This window comes from Mus caroli, chromosome 18 (genome assembly GCF_900094665.2).
Source record: "Mus caroli chromosome 18, CAROLI_EIJ_v1.1, whole genome shotgun sequence".
Classification (NCBI taxonomy): domain Eukaryota; kingdom Metazoa; phylum Chordata; class Mammalia; order Rodentia; family Muridae; genus Mus; species Mus caroli.
Genome location: NC_034587.1, coordinates 60,907,227 through 60,918,769, shown reverse-complemented (window position 1 = coordinate 60,918,769; position 11,543 = coordinate 60,907,227). Strand labels below are relative to the sequence as shown.

The 11,543-nt window shown below is 42.9% G+C and overlaps 1 pseudogene; it reads left to right on the top strand.

The window, feature by feature from the left end:
- Positions 1-971: 971 nt before the first annotated feature.
- LOC110284546 lies at positions 972-1,268 on the top strand (annotated as a pseudogene).
- Positions 1,269-11,543: the final 10,275 nt, after the last annotated feature.

Below are 11,543 nucleotides of genomic sequence, written 5' to 3'. Positions count from 1 at the left end.
TCCTCTTTCAGGGAAGGTGCACAGATATCTGGCATTCGGACCTGCCTCCTGGCAGAAGATGAAGGCCTGAAACTTGGCCTGACCTAGAAGCTGTGTCACTTCGGCCTGTTCCAGAAGCTGTTAGCTTCTGTAGTCTATACTCTCACCTGCGCAGACTAGTCTCGGAGGGATCCAGGAACCAAGATGCCTCCCCCAGGTGCTCCAGCAATGCCCTCTGGCAGGGAAGGTGCTGGATGTCTGAAGCCCAAAACGGGGTCTGCCTCAGAAGCTGTCCTCTAGAGACCTTGGGTCTGTCTGCCAACTCCGTGTCCAAGGTGACCAGGTGCTGGCGCCGACCAGAAGGGATTTGTGACCCTGATCAGGCCCGGTTTTCTGCTTCCTTAATGCTGTCTCAAGTCCCACACGATTGGAATGGAACCGAAGTTGTGTTCCACTCACCGGTGGTCCTAAGATCGCATGGAGATTCCTCTAGGGACCTTGGGGGTGTCTGCCGACTCTGCGGGCAAGGTGACCCGGTGGTGGTGCCAACCAGAAGGGACTTGTGACCCCCTCAAGCTTCTCATTTTTGATAGGCCTAAAAGTTCAAACTCTTCTCCCAGGTCAAAGTCAGCACAAAACTGAAACATCATTAGCTGTCCTTCAGCACTGAGATGGATTCCTGCAGGACTCAACATTTATAGCTCAGGAGGCACAGAGCTTCCCCAGAGGGAACATGCTCGGTAATTTAAAATCTCTGAGGTTCTTGAGGAAAAGAGGGCTTTCTCCTTTCTGTCATCCCACTAGAACACAATAAAACTTGTCAGTCACACACCGTGGTATATACTGCAGACAAATACTCCAATCTAGGCATAGGAGGGCATGGGTTTATATTATGTGTGTTAAGTCTTCTCTATAAAGGATTAATATAGTGCTGGTGTAGAAAATGAAACCATCGATATTGAGTGTCCTGGGAGGTCAGATTGCTGTGAGATATGACTGCTGGACATGGACACAGACATAGTCATGGTCATGATCATGGTAAAGTGGAACTTCCAGATTACAGACGGTGGAAAACTGAAGGGACACCATTAGAAATGATGATGAAGAAGCTTGCTGCAGGAAGGTTGAGGGATCCATGGGCTTGCAATGAGTCTTGGTGATACATAGGCAGCTTTGTAAGCAATCTCACCTTCACGAGTGTAATCTTAAAAGGATTCAAATGGGGGTTTGCTGCGTTTGTGGCAGCTTTAGGGGCTGAATATTTCCTGGCTTCCCAGAATGATGATTAGCATCACTGAAGAGAACACCTTGTGATGTCTCTTTCATAAAAATAACATTCCCTCACTGTAGCATCCTTGGCTGTATGTTTGTCCTTGAAAGAATATTAGTATAGTTTAATAAAATAAGGAAAACTGGGAAGAGAGAGAGAGAGAGAGAGAGAGAGAGAGAGAGAGAGAGAGAGAGAGAGAGAGAGAAAGGTAGGAAGGAAGGAAGTTAGAAAGAAAGAAAGAAAGAAAGAAAGAAAGAAAGAAAACAAACCATCTGTGTTTCAAACCCAAATTCTCTCTGAATCCAGGAAGAAGCCAGTGTCATCAAGAGACAGAAGAACTAAAGCAACATATCTGTTCCACAGAAGGGTCCCATCCTACCTTAGAGAGATGGGGGTCTAGTAACAAATATGCCAATTAAATGGTCAGCATAGGGCTGGGGTTGCAGCTCAGTTTTGCAAACATGAAGACCTGAGTTTGAGTTCAAGGACCTACATAAAAAAGGCCAGTCATGGTGTTACATATGTGTTCACATAAAGCTGAGGAGGTGAAAACAGGGAGGGCTGTTGGTCAATGTGGCCTGACCTACGTGGTGAGCTTTAAGCTATTGGCACCCGCAGAATGAGAGCTTGAATTTTTGCCCTCCATATTGACATGCACACACATCAACACACACACCATACGTGCACATGAACAGACATAAACTATTTGGTGTAAAGTACCATCTAAAATCTACTGTACAGTTTATGCCACCAAGAAATAAAAGATATATGGTGTAATAGGCCTGAGGTCAGTTTTCAGATTTCACCAGATAGAGGCCATATAAATCCTGGTACTTTTGGAAGCAGGGGTGAAAGTGTTAATCTTAACTGTCAACTCAACCTAGTTGAGGAATGCTAGGAAAGAAGTCAAGCATGTTCCTAATTATGTCTGTGAGGCTGTTGCTAGAGGCAAGCAAACTGAGGCTGGGAGTCCCTCCCTGCACGTGGGCAGCAGCTTCCATAGCCTGGAGTCCAGATACAACAACACATAGTAGGAGACAAAGCCCACATGCTTGCAAGCTTGTTTCTTGAGCACACTCCTCTTTGCTGACACAGTTCTTACAGATATCAGGTTCCTGTTTCCCTAGCCCTCAAATGAAATTCATACCAGCACACATTCAAGGAGCTTCAATTTTGGACTGAGGTTAAACCATTAGTCCCCCAGCTTCGAGTTTCTTGGACAGAGGAGCTGTCTTTTTGTTTGTGCAACTTGCAGGGACTTCCCAGTGTATGATCATTCTAGCCAACCCGAATTATGTGTATGTGTGTGCTTATGTGAAATATACATTTCTTCTTTATCACTCAGACCAATACAAGGGGATTGGACCCTCCATTTCCCATGGAGAGTTCCCTGTGCTTCTTAGAAGAGGTGTCTCTCCCTCAACAGGAATGGATACAGAAAATGTGGTACATTTACACAATGGAGTAATACTCAGCTATTAAAAAAATGAATTTATGAAATTCTTAGGCAAATGGATGTATCTGGAGGATATCCTGAGTGAGGTAACCCAACCACAAAAGAAGTCACTTGATATACACTCACTGATAAGTGGATATTTCCCAGAAACCTAGAATACCCAAGATACAATTTGCAAAACACAAGAAAATCAAGAAGAAGGAAGACCAATGCGTGGATATTTCATCCCTCCTTAGAATAGGGAACAAAATATCCATGGAAGGAGTTACAGAGACAAAGTTTGGAGCTAAGATGAAAGGATGGACCATCCAGAGACTGCCCCACCCAGGGATTCATCCCATAATCAGCCACCAAATGCAGACATTATTGCACATGCCAGCAAGATTTTGCTGAAAGGANCCTGATATANCTGTCTCTTGTGAGGCTATGCCAGTGCCTGGCAAATACAGAAGTGGATGCTCACAGTCAGCTATTGGATGGAACACAGGGCCCCCAATGGAGGAGCTAGAGAAAGTACCCAAGTAGTTGAAGGGGTCTGCAACCCTATAGGTGTAACAAGAATATGAACTAACCAGTACCCCGGAGCTCGTGTTTCTAGCTGCATAGGTAGCAGAAGATGGCCTAGTCGGCCATCAGTGGGAGGAGAGGCCTCTTGGTCTTGCAAACTTTATATGCCTAAGTACAGGGGAACACCAGAGCCAAGAAGTGGGAGTGGGTGAGTAGGGGACCAGGTCAGGGGGTTGGGGGAAGGGTATAGGGGACTTTCAGAATAGCATTTGAAATGTAAATGAAGAAAATATCTAATAAATAATTGAAAAAAAAAGAAGAGGTATCTCAAGCATCATTATGCAATTGGTCCACAAACCACAATGGCTTGCTGTTTGGTGATGCCAAAGAGGCAGTTCTGGGTTTTATAGTTTTAATCTGGGAATTTTCCTGAAGGAAAATCTATGAAAGGACTACATAGTTTTGAGGGGAGTGGGTAGAAGTTCATTTTCATGCTGAGATTATTATTTAAAACTGAGACAAACCCCCGTACATTCATGATTCCATCACCTACCACCTTCTTTGCTCTCTCTTATAACCAAACTTCCTGAGAACCTTGCTCATCTCTTTCTTCTTCTAATTCTTTCTCCTGTATTCATGCCTTATTCATGGGCTTCAACCCCATCCCTCCATGGAAACATCTTACAAATGTCCCCATGTGAATAAGCCTAGGCATCTTTTGTTCTGCTCTTGCTGAGCTCCTAGACATCAAGGAACACAACTGGCTTCGATTGACACCCCCTTACCCCCACCCGACTCTGGTTCTCAGCTTGTGGGTTGTGACCCCTTTGGGGGATCATATATCAAATATTCTTTATAACAGATATTTACCTTACAATTCATAATGCAAAAGTGCAGTTATGAAGTAGCAATGAAATAATTTTGTGGTTGGGGTCACCACAGCATGAGGAACTGCATTAAAGGGCCATAGCATTAGGAAGGCTGAGAATCACTGCCCTAACACAATAGGCTATATATATATATATATATATATATATATATATATATATATATTGTCTTAGCCATTTCCCTATCCATCTTCCTCTGCCTCCTTGAGGATGTCTTCTCTCTGCTCCATCTATGTTCCACATTTTCTGCAGTCTGTATGATTCTTGGTTTACTAACATCTTGACTGTCAATGACATTCAAAGTTACTTCACAGACAAGGCCCTCTATGCTCGCCAACTTCTTAGGGTCAGAATGGCTTTCCAATTGCAGTGTCAGTCCTCACAATGGCTGTGAGATATACACAAGTCATCATACAATTAAAGGACTCTCCTTTTCTAGTCAAGCTAGTTACCTGATACAATACTCCAGAAAACTCTATGTACAGTGTGTGTGTGTGTGTGTGTGTATGTGTGTGTGTATGTGTGTGTATATGTGTGTATGTGTGTGTTTGTGTGTGTGTGTGTGTATGTGTGTATATGTGTGTGTATGTGTGTGTATGTATGTGTGTATGTGTGTGTATGTGAGTGTATGTGTGTGTATGTGCTCCAGTCAAGTCAGCTTGACAGGCTGAGGCTTAAAAGCTACTCACGAGGCAAAAGAGTTTCACAGAAACTCGCTCTTGGAGTCTGGCGTTCTCTCTAACCCATACATTAATTTTCCATTCTTACATTAGTCTAGTGTATGGATCTACATGTTCTCTTTTAGTATTATCTTATTATAAGTGTCTTTTAAGATTAAATTTTAACATAGCTAAAGCCTTTTGCCAGTGTTTTAACAGTCTTAGATCGTCCTTGAGCAAGACCATAGGCTTAAAATTTAATAAGAATGTTGCTATTCACTGACATTTAGAATAGCCTCTGGTACTACACTATCACTGAATAAAAGCTAAGTCACTCCCTTACACAGGAATTTACCATCACTAAGGAAAAAGGAAGTTTTAGACCGAAGGAGAAACCAGAATAGATACTTAGAACTATAGTGGAGTTACACCCATACACACATATTTACAATGGCCTAAGGGGAAGGTGGACTATACAATAGACTAAAATAAAAACTATGGCAAGGGCACGAAGCCTTTGACCCTGGCTTCTAAGATTAAGTGAATCTTAGGTAGAGCCCTTGTTGATCCCAGTTGTTAACAATAAATTCTATCCCAGGTGGTTCCCGTTAGATCTTCTGTGTTTACATTCCTCTGTTTTATGTAAAAATCCAGTAACCTCTTTGTACCTTGCAAGTGTGTCACCCAACTTCCTTAATGTCTTTTGTATAAAAAGTTTGATGCTCGATTTGACAAATTACATTCAGATTCTACACAACCTCTCCTGTGTACATCTGTCTGTCAATTCATCCGACGCTTTTGCCCACCCGAGACTAGAGACCCGTTCCACGCAGACAAAGGGGCCCAAAGGGTCTGTGACATGTATGTGTGTGTATGTGTGTATATGTGTGTTTGTGTGTGTATGTGTGTGTGTGTGTGTATGTGTGTGTGTGTGTGCAATCAGAGAACCTCGGGTGCTGGTCCTCACTTGCCACCTTGTTTGGAAAGCTGTCTTTGTTGTTTGCTGATGACTGCATCAGGCTAGGCCATAAGCCACAGGGGATGCTCCTGGTTCCACCTCCCTTCTCACCACTGGAAAACAGATATACTATCCACCCAAATTTTACACAGGTTCTGGGAATTGAGACTCATGCTTGCATAGCAAGCTCTTTATCTACTGAGCCATCTCCTCATCCATGAATCAGTTTTTAACCAAGATAATTCAGCCTCCAGCTTTAGAAAAAAATTCATACCTCACTCTGAAGGAGACTATATAGTAGTTGACTAAAACAAACAAACAAACAAACAAACAAAAATAACACTTAAGAAAACAAAAAGTAAGTAGATGCCTGTAAAAAGAAATGCATCCCAGAATGCCTTGCAGAAAAAGTCTGCCTGAGTCACAGATGTACTGGAGGCCTCCCCTTAGCATGCAGATATCTATTCATCAGAAAGAGAACTTGACATTCTGTAGGATTCAATAACAAATTAACACCACCATCAGCTCTCATCAAATAACATGAACAGCACATCTGAAAACTATCTAGCAAAACCACTCAACATTACATGTGAGGTTCAAAGACGCCTATTTGGAAATTGCTCCTTTTAATCATACACTGGAAACATCAAAATGTAGAAAAACTAGTTCTTGCCTCAAATTAATGACAATTCTCTATGGTTGAAAGTTTTTTTTTTTTCAATGAAAGAGATGGAAAAATGGTTAATGCCATGTAACAATGATGTGCAAAGGGTCGTGTATGGGTATGATGACTGAAAGCATCCTAAGATTTCTTTGGGGACACTTGTCATAGTGTCCCATTGAGTAAGAAGATCCCATTTATTCCTAAGTGGGCATTATGAAATCCATTTTGAAGGAGAAACAGCAAATAGAAGTCAGAGATTCAAGTTTTCTAAAGGTTGATTATTGGAAAGAAAGCCATCCAAGGCAAACTTGAGCCAGTGGAAACTCCTTGCACAAGCATCTTCCAGCACACCCTTCTACTGTATCCCACTTTACACACACACACACACACACACACACACACACACACACACACCGTATAAACCTCCAGATATCATGGTCCCATTCTGTAATATCATTTTTGGCCAAGTCTCACTCTTTCCATCAGTCTTCTTCCTCAATCACGTCCCACCTTCTCAAGCCCTTTGTCACTCTGTAATGTGTGTGCCCTGTTACTTCCAAGTAAATGGTATTGTCTGAAAGACAACCATCTTCAGATAGCCATGCAAGGTTAAGAGATGCTTACAGGGAGGAAGTAGAGCTGTCTGAAGGGCATTTCTCTGTGATCACAGTATGCTCTGTGTTTGGGGGAGGTGGGGAGAGCATGTACTTTAAAGTACAGTTTTCATGATTAAATAAATGTTGGAGGTTCTACTACTTCCTTCCCAAGAGCTTCTGGGAATGTTGCTTAACCTCTTTGACTATCCATTTTGTCGTCCATGAAAGATAGATAAAGAGATCTTACTTCTCAGGACTGGAGAGAATAAGAGGCAAGTCCTGTGCCTAGAACAAAACAGATGCTTCTTAGAGATGGTTTGTAGCTGCATAGGCCACTGATCCTGGCTATGCAAGTGTCACTTTGTCTTCAGTGTTGGTTGAAGGAGTCATAGAGGTAAACATATGCCCGAGGAGGATGGTAGAAGCCTTGTGGTACAAAAGTGAAGGACGAATCCTAGAGATGGAAATGTCTAAGTGGAAACAAGGGAATGGAGACTTGGGGAAAAGAGGATAAATAAATCTAAGGTCAAATAAGAGGTCGAATAAATCTAAGGTTTATGAAAAAGGCACAAAGAAACCTGCTACTTTGTAAGCTAATAAAAATTTAAATTTTTAAAAAAGACAACTGTTTCTCAATCAGTGTACACAGACCCATACCCTATCTGTGTTTCTAGACTGGCCACATGGACTCAGTCCCAAAAGATTCCCCCACCCCGGACATGGATGTATATTCTAGTAACCAGAACATCCTCTGATCCAGAAGTTAGTCCCACTATTATTTCGGAGGGCTCTGTGCTAAACTGACTGTCTCACCTAGAGTATGTAATATTTCCCTTGGGAATTAGAAAAGTAACTCATGTCGGAGCTCCTGAAACTTGTACATTTCTATGTAAGTGCTGGCGGTGAGGAAGATCATGTTCAGATGGGCCTCTCATGTGTTGAAGGAAGCTAGATCTTCAAATGTGTCCCGCTTCCCAAGAGGGCCGGGATGCAGAGGACGAGAGAGGTGATGGGGAAATGACTTGTTTTCTAAAGATTTTCCAGAGGTTGTTTCCACACCATTGTTATGTGAAGACATTCCCACTTCCTGCAGATGTCTCAGACTCTCCTAAGGAAGTCTGATGAGGCGAAGTGTGTGATTTTTCCTTGCTTCCTGAATAATTTAGAAAGCCTGTCATCTCAGAGCCTGTCATCTCAGAGGCTACCTCTTCAGCTAGGGCAATGCTTCTTTCTATAGGACTGAAGGTGGGAAGGCTGTTGTTTGAAACAGTGCCTCTCAGCTCACAGTGGAATGCTCAGTATTTGAGTACTTTCCCTTCTGCTTTGGATATTCATGGAAATTCTGGGAGAACAGTAGAAGCCTTGCCCCATGTTCCATCCTATTGTTCCAGTGCCCAGTTATGAGATAGCAATGCTTGCAAGAGGAGATGCTGATGATGGTCCTTACGTTTGCTCCAGCAGAGATGCTCAGAGATGTATTTTAATTATGTGTGTGCATTGCCCAACAATCAGGGCCAGGGGTCAAAACGAGGGCTCACTGGCAGACACAAGCCACTAAGATACCTATAAACATTTTATTAAAGCCTTCCCTGTTTCATTTAATAGTTAGTGAACACTTGCTATCTGCTTGGGGTAGGGGTATGGGCTAAAAAAGACATGATGATATCCAGGAATTTCTAATTCTTTCAAGAATGCAGGCATGCCAGTAACCAGAACACTGGACCTGTTGGAAGGTGTGTGAAGTCTGGATAAGATGCTCAGAGCTGCAGGAGTTATGCAGAGGAAGGAGCAACTGCTTCAGATAGGCAATCTGAGGCAGCTCCACAGTGAAGAGATGCTTGACTTGGTTGCAAAGGATGAGATGGGTGAGAAGTGAAAACCTGATGATGTCACATGGTACTGCATGAAAAGAACTGAAGACAGGCATGGCGGGGGGGGGGGTTCTGAGGATGGAACTGCTGATTGGTAGAGCAGGGGAGGAAATGGAACTGAAGACACAGGCAGAGGTGGGGCTCGGAAGGAGTGCCTGGAATAAAGGTGAGCACCCCTAAACAAGGATTATTTACTTGGTCACAACTATTTTCAAAACCCACTAAGGGCTGGGACCATGGTAATACTCAGTGAACAGTCAATAGATACTGCATGTCAGAAGGACATGGAGTTTTATCAGAGCTTTAGAATACCAGCTCTTGGTGTACTGGGGTATAGGGATAGTAGAGGGGTTTGTAGGCTGGGCACTATTGTTAGTTGCTCAGAACATCCCTTCTCATTTGGACACAGAAGTCCTTGAGCAGTACCTAGTCTTTTTTTATTCAGACATCCACATCTCTGGCCTGGTGGGTACAACGGAGTTTGCCTCAGGCTAAGCCAATGAGAACCTGGCAGCTTTTCAGTCAGGGATGTGTCTACTCCTATCTGTTTCTACTCAGATTATTTAGGAAGGGGTCATGAACTTAGAGTAACGTGCAACAGTCTTGCACCATACAGTAGGCAGACTAGACAGGAAGAACTGACAAATGGAGAAATGGAGCCGAAACAACTCGTCACTGGTTGTCCTGGATCTAGCTGTGCCTGAAACCCCCACAAGTCTCCATTATGCAAGTTAGCAGGTCCCTCTTCTAGCTTAGGGCTCTTGGAGGTAAGCTTTGAACTTTGCTATTTCAGCCCTGACTGGAACAATCAATTAGGAGCCAGTTTCAGAAGACTTAATAGCTATTACAAGCTGACAGCAAGATAAGAAAGACTTTGACCTGCTCTACAGAGACACTTGGATAGGCATTCACTTGGAGTTCCGTCTTACCCAAAGGCGTAGTAAATGTAAAGATATTGTCATTTATATTATGTATACTTAATATATTTGTCTTGTGTAGCTCCAGGGACCCAGCACATAGGTAGTCCAATAATTTTTGTTGAAGGCCATTGGCATTCCTTAAATTTCTTAATTCTATTCATTGCTTTCTTGTTCCATACTAAATCTCCTTTGATTTAAGCTCCCAAAGGTTTAGGTTCTGGTTTAGCAGAGTGTCCCCCTTTCCTCTATTCCTCCAGAAATGGAAGTAGGATCTTCTGAGTTGAAGCAGGGGAGAAGTTAGAGAGAAAGAAGAGAAGACGTTTGGTCTATGGCAAAAGGGTTGGTCCTTCTTTCTTCAAACTCCTCCTACAGTCTGAAAATCAGAGCAGAGGAAGAGACTTGTGTCTCTCACTTGAGGGGGCCAAGCCCTGGGATTCAGGCTCATAAACAAATCTTCCAAGGAGTGGGGTTCCAGTGATATCCTATGAGGCAAGTGGAGAAGAGAAAACTAAGGAAGTTTCTGGGTCTCTGTGGTCATGTGAGCGCTAGGTGGATAGCCTGCAAAGGGTTCTTGTAGCTAAAACTAGATACATTGAATGCACTCCTTGCTATGGTCACCTGGTGGGTGGAGGGGGCTGGGAGTATGGTCACATGGAAGCAGAGGATGGATGTGGGTCAAGAGCCCAAAGGAGTTGTCTTCTTCTGTTCCCAGGGCAAGTCATAGCAATATTGCATGTGGATTTACAGGAAGGTTCCAGAATGTACAGCAACCACTCACATGCTCTTCTGTAGATTAGCTCTAAGGCAAGCCAAAAGGTTCTAACTGGGGGAAATCATTCCAAAGGTGTGATTTTTTTTTCCTAGAAAGTTGACAGCAACTAGGAGAAGGGAAAAAAAGTGCCTGTAATAGACATGACATCTTAATCATCAGTATTGAGGAGCCATAATGCTAGACTATAGAAAGCTTAAATAAAACTGTTGTAGCTCTCTTTTCTTTTATTAACGAAAGAAGGCCCAGGAGTACAATACCAGAACATGAACTAATTTGGAAAGCTTGCTGGTAGGATATTGTCAGTCACACCAGTGATGTGGATAAAAGGTTTTAGCACATGAATAATTTCAGTGAAAGGGCTTCATTGCTTTTTATTTGCTGGACATTTACAGAAGAATAAACATGCTGCTGGTATATATCATAGACGGAGCGCGAATATCGGCGAGTGAAGGCAAAGGCCCTCGGACGCAGTGATCAGGACAGACAGGGTTGCTTAGCAACTGGGCAACCAGAGAATTCTCTCTCCCTTTCTTTTGTTTTTAGATTGTTGTAACCTTTGATCAATTTTGGCTCTATAACAAAAGCCTCAGATGTTTTGAGAGAAGGGTACCTGTTAATTTATAGTAGCGAGGAGGAAGACATAAAAACACACCTTGTCTCTCTGATTTCATGTTAAACAGCAAAACAATCTAAAATTCCTTTTGAAGCCTTATCTCCAATGGCTGGATCTTTGATGAATCAGAAGATCCATGATAAGCGCTCCAGAGGATGTTTGCTGTCTGTCAGTTGCTTTTGAGTCCCCTGTTTGCTGGCCAGCTTTGGAGACCTTGTCCTTGGTTCTGTATCCATTCTCCAAATCCGGAATCCTCAGGAGCCTTTACACCCTTCCTTCTGAAACCATCCCAGGATCAGAGAACACAGCGCTGGAAAGTGCACCATCTCTTCTCTTATGATTGCTTATTCTATTGTCTAAATTTTCTTGTGGGTGTGACGTGTGTGTTTGC